The sequence below is a fragment of the Salvia splendens genome, chromosome 6 (genome assembly GCF_004379255.2).
Source record: "Salvia splendens isolate huo1 chromosome 6, SspV2, whole genome shotgun sequence".
Classification (NCBI taxonomy): Eukaryota; Viridiplantae; Streptophyta; class Magnoliopsida; order Lamiales; family Lamiaceae; genus Salvia; species Salvia splendens.
Genome location: NC_056037.1, coordinates 26,247,953 through 26,262,512, shown reverse-complemented (window position 1 = coordinate 26,262,512; position 14,560 = coordinate 26,247,953). Strand labels below are relative to the sequence as shown.

Here is a 14,560-nt window from a genome sequence, read left to right as displayed (position 1 = left end):
TAATATGCGATTTGTATTTTTAGTATAAGAAAGCTCACCTTAATCGTTTAGTTTCTTTAACTTGAATTTTCCTGACTCCACCCTTAACTCACGGAGATAGCCTTTTGAAAACAAACAACGTACTAATAAGACTCGAGAAATTCACATACTTATAGGAATGCATGCCCCTACTTTATTTCTTTTATCATTTGTTCACTGTTAGAAAATTTTAGAAACTTGCATATTAATTAAATTGGGAAAATTTAATTAATAGCACTTCTTTATTAAACTTAATTATTTCTGTGACTTGAGAACGTCGTCTCCCTCTTTCTTTCCATTTCCTTAGCGGCCTCCCGAGGCGTCGCGGGGCAACGCTAGTCGGCCCTTCGCGTCTTCCGTCCTCATTATCTTCCATTTCCGGACTTAGTAATTTATTTGGAAATTTAATTCCTCATTTTTCGAGCTCCAAGCTCCCCTCCATACTAATTTAGCTCAAAAATATTTACTCGGCCCGACCAACATCTACCGTAGGTCAGGACTTAGTCTCCTAAATAAAATCCAGTCTAAGCATAAAATAATTCTCGGCCATGTATAAATTAATCCCCTTGGTCCAACTATTAAATCTTCTATTTCCTTGGCCAAATCACAATTTTAGAATAGAATGGCCCATATTCATAATTTGCCCATTGGCCCAACTTACCAATTTAATTGGGGCCCCAAACCATTAATTAAAATTGGAGTCAACCACCCATATCTCCCCCTTCCATCGTGATCTCTCTCTCCTCTCACATTTCTATCTCCCAATTCCAAATTAGGGATTCTCCAAAATCGATCGAGTACAGTGGCGGTTCCTCCTCCGCCTCGGCACGTCGCCAACTCCGGCGAGAATCAGTCACCGCCGTCCACGCCCTCCTTCGGCGTCTCTCTCTCTCTCTCTCTCTCTCTCTCTCCTCTATTCATCTCATTTTCCCCCAAATTGAAAAGACCCTACTGTTACAGAAGAAGGTCTCGCCTTCATCTTCTCCGTTGAGCCTCCCGCCGAGCTCTCTCTAGAAACGCTGCTGCCTGAGTTATCTACGGATCCTCCGACGAGTTCTCCGTCGCCGGCCACGCCCCTCGCTGCATGTCTCGTCGTTCACCGCTGCCGTTCGCTGCTCACTCCCTCCGTCGAACGCCGGAGGAGCTACTGCTGTCGCCGCCACCGCCGCTCCTCGTGCTGCTGGAGCAATTTCCCGGCGCCACTCCAGCCTCGGCCTCGGCCTCCTCGCCGAACTCCCGGGAGGTAAGTTTAGGAGATTTTATTCTATTTCCTTTTTGTTTTATTTTCTAATATTTGATCTTTGATTTAAAAGTTTTGGTGTTTCAAACTTGTATGTTTGTGACGGTCGTGAAATTAGTGACGAATCGGGGTGTGGGGCTGCCACGACGGTGTGCCGAAACTCAGTATCCGGAATTCCGGCAGATTCTTATTCTTGAGATAAGTGGTTAACTTGTGCTTGCTATAGGTGTAGAACTTGGCTTCTCTATTTTATGAATTCGATGAATTCAAACAATTGTCTTGCTACTAAAAACTTGATGGTGAAATCAGGTTGGACTTATGTGTGTTGTTAAATTCACTTAATGCATGCTTTTACATATGAAAGAAAGGCTTGGTGTTTACCTTTTTGGTGGTGAAAAGGGTTGTTGGTTCGTAGTGCTTGACTCTACAAGTGTGTGCAAATCTTCCTCCTCGGACTCCTCTATCCGATGTGGGGTTGGTGTGGGCAGAGGAAATAGTATGTGGGGTCGGTGTGGGTGAGTGAAAATGATTTGTGATCTCTACGTATATGTGATGTGAGGGTGAAGAAGATGATTGGGATATCTATATACATATACAAATAATGGAGGATGTCAATGAAACTTATCCTTCAAGAAAAAAAAATTGTGTAAGAGGATAAGATATGATTGCCTGCTAAACATTTAATGCAATAATAAATGCTTTGTCGGAAAAAATTGATCCTTAGGATCTGCCCTATCCGTTCTTTTATTTTGTTTATTTTATTTGGGTATTAAATTAATTATTTGAGTATTTGTTCACTTGTTCGTTTAATTTGGTGTAGGTATAATCGGTTCAAGTACGTGGCCATCCGCGTTGAAGTACCCGATTTTCTTTAGAACGAAGGATGTATTAAATTAAATTTTCGTTGGACTTTTGTTGGATGTATCGGACATTAAAATTTTGATTTTTGGATCTTATTTATTTATTTATTTATTCACTTCCCTATCGACAAACAAACAATGACAATCTAACGTAGCTCGGATTTAATCGCATAAAAGTTACTTATATAGATAATCAAGCTAATAATATAGTTTATAATAATATCGGCTTAGCGGGTCGTTATAGGCATGGATTGCATAAGGACTAGACGTCATAATTGCCTCAAATTATGAAAAAATAGACTAACCATGAAATAACACAAATCAAATTAAGCATGGCTTATTATATTGCACTTTCATTACTAACTCGTATATCACCTTTGAATCATGCACTCATCAGTGGTTAAACTTCCAAAGATGGGAAGTGTGTTTATCTCTCACTCTCAAAGTGTATAATGCAAAGTGTATAAGCACTCAAATCATACATCATGCAAAGTCTACCATAGGCTTGCTCAAAGTTTAATCCCTCTTCTACTAGATGTGATCAAGCATCAAAAGTCCGAAAGGTCTTTATATTGGTTGCAATGTAGGCTCTTTGGTAGGTGGTGAATATTTGACTAAAAAGTGACTAAAAATAAAAATGCCAAGTAGAGTAAAATAGAATCCACTTTTTCTTTCAAACCCAAGACACTTTTGACATTTATTCAAACTTCAACTCACTTTCTCAATCCTTTGATATTTTTTTTCATTTATACACAACCTTCCTTTCTTTTCTTTTCTTTTTCTCTTTTTTTATACTATAGGTATCCTTTCTAGACCAAGCACACTTTGAATTTATCTATTTCACAACATGCACTTTTTTCTACATTTAATCACACTACTTTTCCACTTCATATTATTTCCTCCTTATCTCTCCAATTCCTTTACAAAAGATATAAAAATTCTAAACAACTAACTCGAGGAATTGTCCCATTACTTTAGCTTCCAAAAGATAGACTTAAAGACTCAAAATTGGCTAAATGGTAAAAGACATTTTTAAATAAGGTCAAAAATTTAGGATATAAAAGTAGCTTGAAAAGATGGACTAACATCTTCCCTTATCAACTTAAACACTATGTAATCTTAGGTAGACGAGGAGAAAGTTCTATAAACATATACATGCATGCAGATAAATCACACAAGAAAGAATTAAAGCTTAAATCTCACAAGGTATAAGCATGATTCAAGGCGAACAAGCAATTCACTAATTATGCACATTTTTATCAAACCAACAAATCAAAACATCAAGTCATACTTAATTAAAGACGAAAGATGTTTGTACATTGGCAACTCAATCTAATTTGTCCATATACATGTGTGTTTCTAAAATTCTCCATGTTAAGCTCATGCCAAAATTCACCTCGGGTTCATTAAAACAAAAACCAAAAAAAAACAAATTTTACATAAGAAAAACATGATAAAAACAATAAAAATCCTAATCTCACGGTCCACCACGTCATCCCTCCAGACTTATTCAAAACATAGTGTAAAATAAGTTTGAGGGTCGGTTGGGACATGAGAAATCTATGAAAGCAATAAAGAAACCTTGAAAATCGTGCTTAAGCTAGATGGGGCGAAATTCCAAAATTTGAAAATTTCGGGTTGGATTGCGATGAAAGTCCAGCGGGCGCTGTGTTGAGTACAAAATTGTTCCAGTGAGTCCCCGACGGACCTCTGCACAAAAGCCAGTGATACGCTCGGATTTTGTACTGTTTTAAACCCATTATTTGGTCCATTTTGAGTGTAAAAGTTGCATTACATGTCCATTAATTACATATTTTAACATGCCTGTTAAAGTTTTATTTAGCCCTTGGGTGGGGCTGTCTGACTTGATTCGCCTCGTTCCCTTCCTCGAGCTCTAGCCGTCTTTTCGTTCCCTCTTGGCTTCCTTGACTGTATATTTTAATAAAAACTTAGTAAATTTTATTACTATAAAACTAGTTTAATTAAAAGTAAGACTTATTTTTTTCATATAACAAATCAGTAATAGAAAAAAAAAGAAAAATCTTCATAAGTAATTCAAAACAATTAATGATTTTTTTTTCAAATAAAAAAGTGGATTAATCACAGTATTAAAACATAGAGTAATGAAGAAGCAAATTAAGTGATTAGGAAAGGACAACGGTTATTTATAGGTAGAGCCATAGAAATCACTAATAAGGCGGTGAGCTATTAATACTCCTATTTAAGATATAATTTGATTTAACGACTTACAAATGTCCCCACTTAGTTGATCTCATTTGTAAAGAGTATAAATTCCTTAGGTCGCCAATTCCTTTGGTCGCCAATTCCTTTATTCCTTAGTCTTGTTAGGCTCTCGATTCTTTTATACTCCGTTTAAATAAGATCGGTAATTCTCAAACGTTATTGTGTAGTTGTCGTGTATTATCGTGTTTGTGTTGTTGTTGTATTGCTATCGTCTCTTGTCAACATGAATAAGATCGATTCGTATTCGAGTTTGATCTTGACATGCATGTTATGTTATTATCATGTTAATCCGATAGTAACCCAATACTTACAATCTATCGATCACAATTTTAAGTATTTACAACGTCATTATATTGATAGTGATATTTCGTGCGTAAACATCACTTTATATAATATCTATGAGTTTTTGTAAATATTTTACCATATATTGTATTGTAAGAACAGTACTTACACCATTGCAAATCAATTTATATAAGATATGGATTTTTACATCAATCATTCCTAAAAAAGAGTTTAGCCATAAAAGCATGCATGGGAGAGCCTATATAAACTACTATGTCGGAGGTCGCTGGCAAAGGTGCAGCGGACCAAATAAAGGCCTAAAAACAGTACAAAATCTGAGCGTATCAACTCCCCCAAACTTAACTCTTTGTTTATCCTCAAACAAAACATGAAAGCAACATAAAATAGACGCACGGATTGCATGAGGACCAGACGTCGTAACTGCCAATGGAAAAGATAGATTACGCATGAAATAACACAATCAAACAAGCAAGACTTGTTGGTGCACTTACATTACTATTGTGTCGGCGGTTGTGGCGGCAATTTTAGTTGAACTATGAGATTCTCTAGTGCTTCGATATGTGCTTTTAATTGGAAAGACGTCATGCGAGAGGTGTTACAAATCGTGGCCACGAAGAACACATTGCTATTAAAGTTTTATCCGGCCCTTGGGTGGGGGCCGTCTGACTTGATTCGCCTCGTTCCCTTCTCGAGCTCTAGCTGCCTTCTCGTTCCCTACTTGGCATCCTTCACCGGACATTTTTGCACAAAGAGAGAGATGAATATGTGGAGAGTGTTTTGCCGGCGACGTGCATACTCTACCTATATAATCCGACACGAATCCGCACAAAAATAATGGGTTTGAGCCACACCTTAATGGGTTTGTGTCCTTATTGGCTTTACCCATTAAGAACCCGAAATTTTCAGGTTGGGTTCGGTTGGATGCGGGTTGGATATGGATAACCAATTAAGAAATAAATATTATTATTTATATTATTTTTTTTAAAAATAATGCTTTAGTTTAGTTATTTAATTTGTTGTAAATTGGGTTTACATCTTGGAAAATTGATTTTTATCATGTAAATCAAGTTTAAAATTAGGTTTAATCGTATAATATTAGGTTTTAATCGTGTAATATTGGGTTCAGGTCGTTATCGTGTCGTGTCAACTCATATTATATCGTGTCGAACGGTTCGGGTCGGGTTGGGTTCGTGTTCGGATTTGCAGTTTAGTTAATAGGTTGGGTTCGGGTTAGGCCTCCTTATTGGGTTGGGTCGTTATCAGGTTGACCCAATAACGACCCAATCCGTACGAGGTGTAACTGTAAATCTTCTTCTCCCCCTCAATCCCACTCCATTCAAATCAATTTCAGAAGATGTCAATTCAGAGTTTCTTGACTCGTCGGCGGTGGTTGGAATGGTAGAACGCGATGACCAGCAGGACTCAGCTTTCTGCGCTCTACTCTTCGTATCCGTTTTCTACTGCTTGGTCATTTAGGATGGAAGGTCATCGTTCTGAATCTTAGTCCGGTCATTTACTCAGGTTTCCAATTTGTGTGGACAATGGAGACGCACCGTTTGAATTTAAAGTTATCGACTGCTTATTGTGAATTGTGGAACTCTTATTGATACTCAATACAAGACCTTGTTTCTCATTTTAATGGTAGTTTTTCCTATTGTTGATGTCTTTCTTAAATACAATAGTATTGGTTATTTATTCTCTTGTATTATGGAATTCGTAAATTGCGAGGGAACTCTGGAAGCTAGGGGGCAAACTCTCAAGGTCCATCAACCACAAACTTATGTACCTGAAATTTAATATTTCCTCTACACCCCTATAGTATTTGCAATCTTTAATGTAAATGGCCTTGATACCATTTTCATTCACTATTAAAACCATTTTCATCTGACCCTTCTCAAGGAAAGAGGTTTGTTTACTGGATATGCATCATGGCTCCCTCCTCCTATGTGGCATCTCTGCTGAGCATGGTCATGATTTAGCGTGTGTTGGCTAACTGTTTTTCGGTGCTTCTTCTCAGCTCTGGGAGATAACAAGGCCAAATCAATGATCTCAGAGTGATAGAAATGATTGCAAGGAATAATAATGGGATTGTGGAGTTTAGCAGTGCACCAAAAGTAATTTAGGTGAAATTTGATCAAAATGGATTATAGTTTTTTTGTAGTTTAAGTAATCTATTCAACTGACTTTTTATTCTTCTACTTTCCGAGTAACTGTTGACAAGTACTCCATTCCATCCGTCCCCCAATAATTGTCACTTTTATTGTTGACACGCGTTTTAAGAAATTTAAAGAAAAATTGGTTGGAAAAGTTAGTAGAATGTGAGATCCATTTTTTTAATATTGATTTATAATAAAATGTGAGTGAAGTCAGTTAGTGGAATGTGGACCTACATAGAGACTAATATACATTCGATACTTAAAAACTTAGTTTTTGGTTGTAAACTCAAAATGTCTAAACGGTCTGCCGTTTGGGCTGTGATGTAGTATGCATTTTATAAAGAAGATAACATTAGTTTTATATTTAAAATCTTGTCCATGTTATGTTTAATGCGTTATTAGCACGAAATTTGTTTGGGACCAGGACCAAATATCTATTATTCAAGATATAATTATATATATTCCTCAATATCACCCTAAGGCCATGTTTGGTTGGCGAGAAAGTAAAGTAGGTAAAGAAAATGATTCCTGGAAAAATGAATCCCGGGAATATGATTTCTAATAACTTTACTTTCCCGTGTTTGGAAAATATCAAGATTTGAAAGTATATATTTGATTTAAACACTAAACTAAAAATATACTTATCACTTTTTATTTATAAAAAATAATAATACATATTATTTAATAAATTATTAATTACAAATGATAATAATTATATTATTTTATTTATTATTACGATGGATAGTTTAAATATGAATTATACATCATAATATATAATAATATAATAATAAATAAGATTATTATTATTATTATTATTATTATTATTATTATTATTATTATTATTATTATTATGATTATCATTATATTTACTTAATTTTTAATTGAATAAATTTTATAATTTAAAATTTCACTACAATTTTATTGTTAATTACTAATTTATAAATTAATAATTATTATATAATTATAATTATATTTAATTATTTAATAAATTATTATTATTATTACTATAAAAATAAAAATAAATATGAATAATATGGTTATAATTATGATAATTTGAATTATAGTTATTTATTATCCTGAAATTAAGTATGGTTTATACTTTTAAATTATTTTTAAAACATTGTAATAAATAATAACAACAACAACAACAACAATAATAATAATAATAATAATAATAATAATAATAATAATAATAATAATAATAATAATAATAAACTGTACTATATTGCATTAAATATGTAAGAATCCTAAAACTGAGAAAAAGAATACCTAAGAAAAGTTAGGGTTCAGAATCCTGGAAAGTTGTACTAACTTTCCTTGTTTCAGGATTTTGATTACTTTCCCAGTTTGATTAAAAACGGAAACAAACACAGGAATTTAAAATTTAAGGAATCAGATTACTTTCCCAGACAGAATCCTGGCAACCAAACATGGCCTAAGAACTTTACAAAACTAAAAGGATATAGGTCTCCAAAAGTTCCTACTATTTTTTTGGAAATGGCAAAAGTTTGTGATTCCAGAGACCAATATCCTCTTAAAATAACTAAACAAAACTATATTCTATTACTCGAACGAACTAAAACAACAAATATCATCCAAAAAAAAGCAAAACGATTTGAATGAAACTAAAATCGGAAGAAAAATAATAAAAAGTCAAAATTTAACTAATCCTCGTAACCTTGACACAGACATCCATCCAGAAGAAAATCCGCCACCACCTTCACCGGCGTCGGCTCCCGACAGTCACTGCAATGGCACTTTTCTCTCTCCCTAAAGCTCTACAATGACGAAATTTTTCACTCTCTATATAGCTGGTGGTTATCTCAACCCTCAACTCCACCGCTAACCCTAGGGCAAGCTTCCATCGTGTGTCATCCCACGATGGCCCACATGGCACCACCACCGCCTCCCGATGCTCTATTGTTGGGCCAACGTTGAATCCTGGGACAATGCAGTGCCCGATGGCGGAGAATCTTTGGCAAGAGGTTGAGATCGTCGGAATTGAGAGGATATTCGTATTAGAGGTCCGTGACAATAGAGATATTAGGGTTTGAGGAGTTACTAGAATCTTCTCGAATGTGCAGGTGTTGAATGTCGATATGCGACTCCATGGCCTTGAAAACGAAAATGCACATAAACATTAGTACATTACCACCATGATAGAAGAAGCACATACAAAAATATAACGTAGACCCTCGTCAATCATCGACTAGTCCCAATGATCCTCGTCAATCATCGACTTGTCCCAATGATCCTCGTCAATCATCGACTTGTCCCAATGATCCTCGTCAGCCATCAGACTTGTTACAAATACTCCCTCCTATTTTAAAAAGGAAAATGATTTTTAGATAAAATGGCAATGCTAAAGTTTTGCCTCAACTATGAAGAAACTGAAGGAGTGCTATTTTTAGGGAGAGAAAGTCATGATCCTATTTGGAAAAGATAACATAAAGATACACCCATTGAAATCGAGTTATACTTTCTTAAATCTTAACTAACTAAAAAATACTCCCTCCTATTTTAAAAAGGAAAATGGTTTTTAGATAAAATGGCAATGCCATAATGAGAATTAAATGTTAATTTTAAATTGTATTTCATTTCTTATTTAATTTATATTTTATATTTTATATTTGTACATTCTTGTCCGTTACATCTAATCAAGGTGAATGAGGGTTCCTATCCCTATAATTATGAAATACTTCTAATATTTCCTCAATTAACTAATTAGTTATAATAAATCTAAATTTGCCAATTCCTTTTGTTTAAAAGTTAGCGAATGATGATAACTTAAATCAATTGATTTTTGGTTTAATATTATTAATAAAACCTATCCTAATATTAAAACTATTAAAAAATAATCAAACATTTAATAATAAATTAATTGAAGATATACTATGAAAAATTAGATAAATTAAAAATTACTTACTGCTCATGATTTTTTTGCATCAAAATAATTGAACATCGATATTATATGTTCATAAATCATTAGTTAAGTTTACGATTTTAGTTTTATGATTTCATAATTTTGATTTGAATTCTGTTTACAAATTTAATTTTACTAATTTAATAATTTTTGTTTCAATTCTTTAATTTTTAAAATTTCAATTTCTTTATTTTATTTTTTGTAATATTTGTAACACCCCGACTTTTTCTAACTCTTTTAATCGTTCTGAAACGGAGGTCGAATTTGTGAGCCTAAATTTTTTCTTAGTTTCCTACGCTCAATTTAAGTAGTATTGGGTAGTACGACCGGTCAAGCGGATTTCAAGTTTCGTTCACTACATGGAATAACAATGATGAATTTCTTTAGTTTTAATTATGAGCCTAAAAGGTTTAAAAATAAAGTATAATTCTTTTGTGAGCTAAATCACAAAATACTTTATCGAGCCCATTTGTTCCAGGCGCGAATTTCTTTCCTTCTCGGTGATTCATCACATTCTTCCTACTCCTTGATCCGTTACAACCTCCACCACCTGAAAAATCAATTCCACCGATTAATAGCCATCAACTCAATTCAATAGCAATTAAACTATTTTTAAGCACCATTATTTCCCATTAATCTCCATTACATGCATTTTATTGCATGCCTTTTATTATACGATTAATCACCATCAATTTCATTAACTCCCCACATGTTTCTACATTATTTATACATCCTACGCCTACCAATAATCAGCAACACTCCCACAATCATGTGTGTCTTCAAATCGTGCAACCAAGTAGCAAGAACAAAGGCTTACCTTTTTAGAGGTTTCGTGCGACGGTGTGACGGCGCTGCGTAGGCTCGGGGAGGCGCCGACGATCGACCGAGAGGCAGCAGGGTGGTTTTCGGTGGCAGCGAGTTGGATGTGCAGACAGCAGCAGCATCGAAACCTCCACACTCCGAGTCGGTGAGCGACAGCAGCGGCTGACGGAGATGACGCCAACTGCACCATGACAGCAGTCTCGATGCAGTAACAGCAGCGAACGGCGGGGCACCGAACAGCATCCTGATTTCAAGCAGGAGACGACGAGGCACCGAACAGCATCCTGATTTCAAGCAGGAGACGACGAAGGCGCTTTCGGGCTGGAGTTGCTAGCTCAAGATGAGCAGATACGAGGTGACTGGTCCGGATGGACACAACCGAAAAAGGGCTATCACAACGAGTTAAGATTTGGACCGAGAAACGCAAGTTAAGGATTTTAAACAAATGAGGCGGGCTTTCGGTTTAAATATGAATTAACGTGCCAAGTCTATCTTATATTGAAATTGGTGCTACGTGTTGGCTCTCTATTTAAGATATGATTGTGGGCTTTCGAACTAAAATATTTTCAAGAGCTTTCGATTTGATATGTCGGTTTGAGAATCATTTTTATGTGACTAAATAGTGTGATTTAAATTAGGCAAAACACATTCTTAGATCCTTATACTTTAATCAAAATGTTCATTGGATCCTCGTACAATTTTTTCGTTTTAATAGGTCCTTATATCTTTCTCATAAATTTCATCACATCCTCGTACAGTTTTTTCATTTTAGTAGGTCCTTATACTTTGATTATAACTTTTATTAGGTCCTTATACAATTTTTTTATTTTAAGATATTCGTTTAATTTATCTTAGATAATAATTTATATTCAATTAAATTTAATGAACCTTTTAATTTTATTATTTAACTTATCTTATGATTATAAATATTCAGGGAAATGTATCTTTCAATATAAATATAAATAATCAATTGAAAATTCGGATAGTTATTCTAAAAAAAACTTCTATTTTAATCTTCAATCATCAAGGTTAACCTTTTTATTATTCTCTACAACTTATTGAGATTATTGGATAACAAGATGATATTATCTTTATAGACTATGCTAAGTTAAATAATGGAATATGAAAAGTTTATTAAGTTTAATTAAATTTAGATTATTATCCAAGATAAATGTAAAAAAGTCCCTAAAATGAAAGATTGTACAAGGACCTAATGAAAGTTATGATAAAAGTATAAGGACCTACTAAAACGAAAAATTGTACGAGGACCTGATAAAAATATTGTGAAAAGTATACAGATCTATTAAAACAAAAAAATTGTACAAGGACCTAATGAACATTTTGACTAAAGTATAAGGACCTAAGAATGTATTTTGCCTTTAAATTATTATTTTTATTCCATGATGAGGTGATATATGCGCTTAAAGTCAAAGTGATTGTCATGTGTTGCAATGTATAGTCTTTTGAGTGGTTGTGAATTGCTCGACTTTGTTGGTGTCATGTTATTTGATGCTCGACCTTGACCGAAAAATGATTTATGTTCAAATACGTTTTTGAGAAAAATGGAGTTTGTAAAGGTTTTGTCATGCTATGTTTTGCTTTTGAGAAATGTCTATCTGTTTGTCTAGCAAGGGGAGCGTCCCTACTAGACCAATTATGTTATAATCGAATTCGGGTCTGGGTGTGGTGAGCGTCCCTGCCAGACTAGTGTACACAACATGTGGATCGGACGCCATCCTTCGAGTTGGGCGGTCTAGTGGACTCGAAATGTGGCCACATTTCCAGTTCATGTACAATTCAGATGTGGTCTAAGGGATCTATCTAAAGTGGTTGTTTCCACGTATGGTTAATCGAATTCGGGTCTCAATGTGGGTAGCGTCCCTACTTTGACTAGTGTACACCAGAGACCATGAGTCATCGAGCGGGTTGGCGGGTTATTGTGACCGTGGGAGGTGGCCACCTTCCCGGCACCAGAAAGAACATATACGATAGTTTCTAAACGCAAGGAAAGATAATGGTTATGATTTATGAAATGATTTAGTGTCCTCGGGCATTTTTTTAAAACCCCAGCTCATTCAGTGATGGCTTGACATGACAGTTTTATTTTAAGGAAAAGTATATTTGGCTTGTGTTCACTGAGTACATCAATTACTCAACCCTGCATATGTTTTAAAAATGTGCAGGTTGAGCAGTGATGGCGATGGGTGGTGTTGAGCAGAGACGGCGTATGTTTATCGATAAATAGTTACTGGATGCATCGTGTCTCCACACATGATGTCATTCGCTCTTGAACGCTTCCGCTAAAATAGTGTTTCGATTGAGATCACCTATTATTGATCGAGTTTATGTACTTGTCAAGATGATACTCTAATTTTATTCAAGTTATTTCCATTATCTCGAGCCAAGTCTAATTATACAGTTGTTTACCCCCTTCTTCCCCGCTTCTTATATCCTCCCTTAGTCGCGATCAACTGTTATTTCTATCCCTAGAAAGACCGTGACAATATTATAATCGGTTATCGATAAATAAAATCTACTGTGATATTTTAAACATAGTAGTATATTTTAATTTTTTTCTAAAATAATTAGCTCAATTCGCTATTAAATATTTAAAAGTAATAAATTAATTGTTGATATATGATATATTAATACTAATTGAATTTACGATTTTTATTTTAAGAATTTCTTGGTTCTAATTTGTTACTTTCTATATTAATTTCTAGTAATTTTTAATTCTTAGAATGCTACAGTCGAACCTCGATCATAAAATAATAATAATAATAATAATAATAATAATAATAATAATAGTAATAACATTAACATGTTCATAACTTATCTATTTCATATTCCACATTTATGCAATCATTATTTTCTCTTTTTCAAGCATTAGCAATGGTGACCTATCTCTGGAGCCCATCTCAAAGCATATCTCCATTTTTTCCTATCACGTCAGCTCAGAGCCTATCTCCCTTCAATGAGAGCATATCTCAGAGCTCATCCCAGAGCTCATCTCATTTCCACATCCGCACTATTTTTATATTTTACTTTTAATTGTTAGTTTGAAATAAAATGATACTCCCTCCGTCCCGCTTTAGCAGTCCAGGTTGAGTCGGGCACATGTTTTAAGGGGTATTTAAGTGTGTAATAAATAAATGATATAGTGGAGGTTGGGTCCCACTTTTAAACAACTTTTTTACTTTTAAGTGTGTAATAAACAAATGATGTAGTGGAGGTTGGGTCCCACTTTTAAATGATGTAATAAATAAATTGATGTAGTGGACATCAATTTTTATGCACCGAGTTCAACCGGGACTCCTAAAGCGGGACACCCGAAATTGATCAACCGGGACTGCTAAAGCGGGACGGAGGGAGTATAAAATAGCAAGAAAAATAAATTAAAGATTACTCAATAAAAACAAATTTCATTAAAAAGAAAATATTCCACATTTATAAAAAATACAGATTGATAAAAACATTAAAAATATTGTGACGGCGCTGCCATCACAATCCCCGCTGCTCAATCCGACGGCGCTACCAGCGATCTCAAGACTGTGGCCAAAGCTCAGAGTCGACGGACCTATTAGCAGTAAACACATCCATCGATAGCAGAGAGAGAGAGAACGCAACTAGGATTTTTTTAACAAATGGGCCAATAATGGTAGCTTCTTCAATCAGTAAAAGACCATTCTTGTTATTTGCACGAACCAATCGGGGAACACAGACAAGCTCAGTTTTGTACAAACAATGCTCAAAATCTGTAATTGGAGTCTTGTAATTGATTTAAAAGGATAAAAATCATAGATGGGATATTCATTTCCATGATGAACGTGAAGGGGTTGGCAGCGGAAGCGTGCGTGATTTACCGATCATATAAACTTGATCTATTTAGTAGATTATTTAGACAAATTCTATTCGCGTAATTATCACATGTATCATGCTCATAACTTGAATTAAAAACATGCTTTAGCACATAAAATCCCTAAAGCATGCTTAC

At 34.7% G+C, this 14,560-nt stretch overlaps 1 long non-coding RNA gene across 1 annotated transcript; it reads left to right on the top strand.

The window, feature by feature from the left end:
- The first annotated feature begins 784 nt into the window (after positions 1-784).
- Positions 785-2,199, top strand: LOC121807583. The gene is made up of 2 exons (XR_006051844.1): positions 785-1,261; positions 1,377-2,199. It is a non-coding gene; the product is annotated as an uncharacterized LOC121807583 (long non-coding RNA).
- Positions 2,200-14,560: the final 12,361 nt, after the last annotated feature.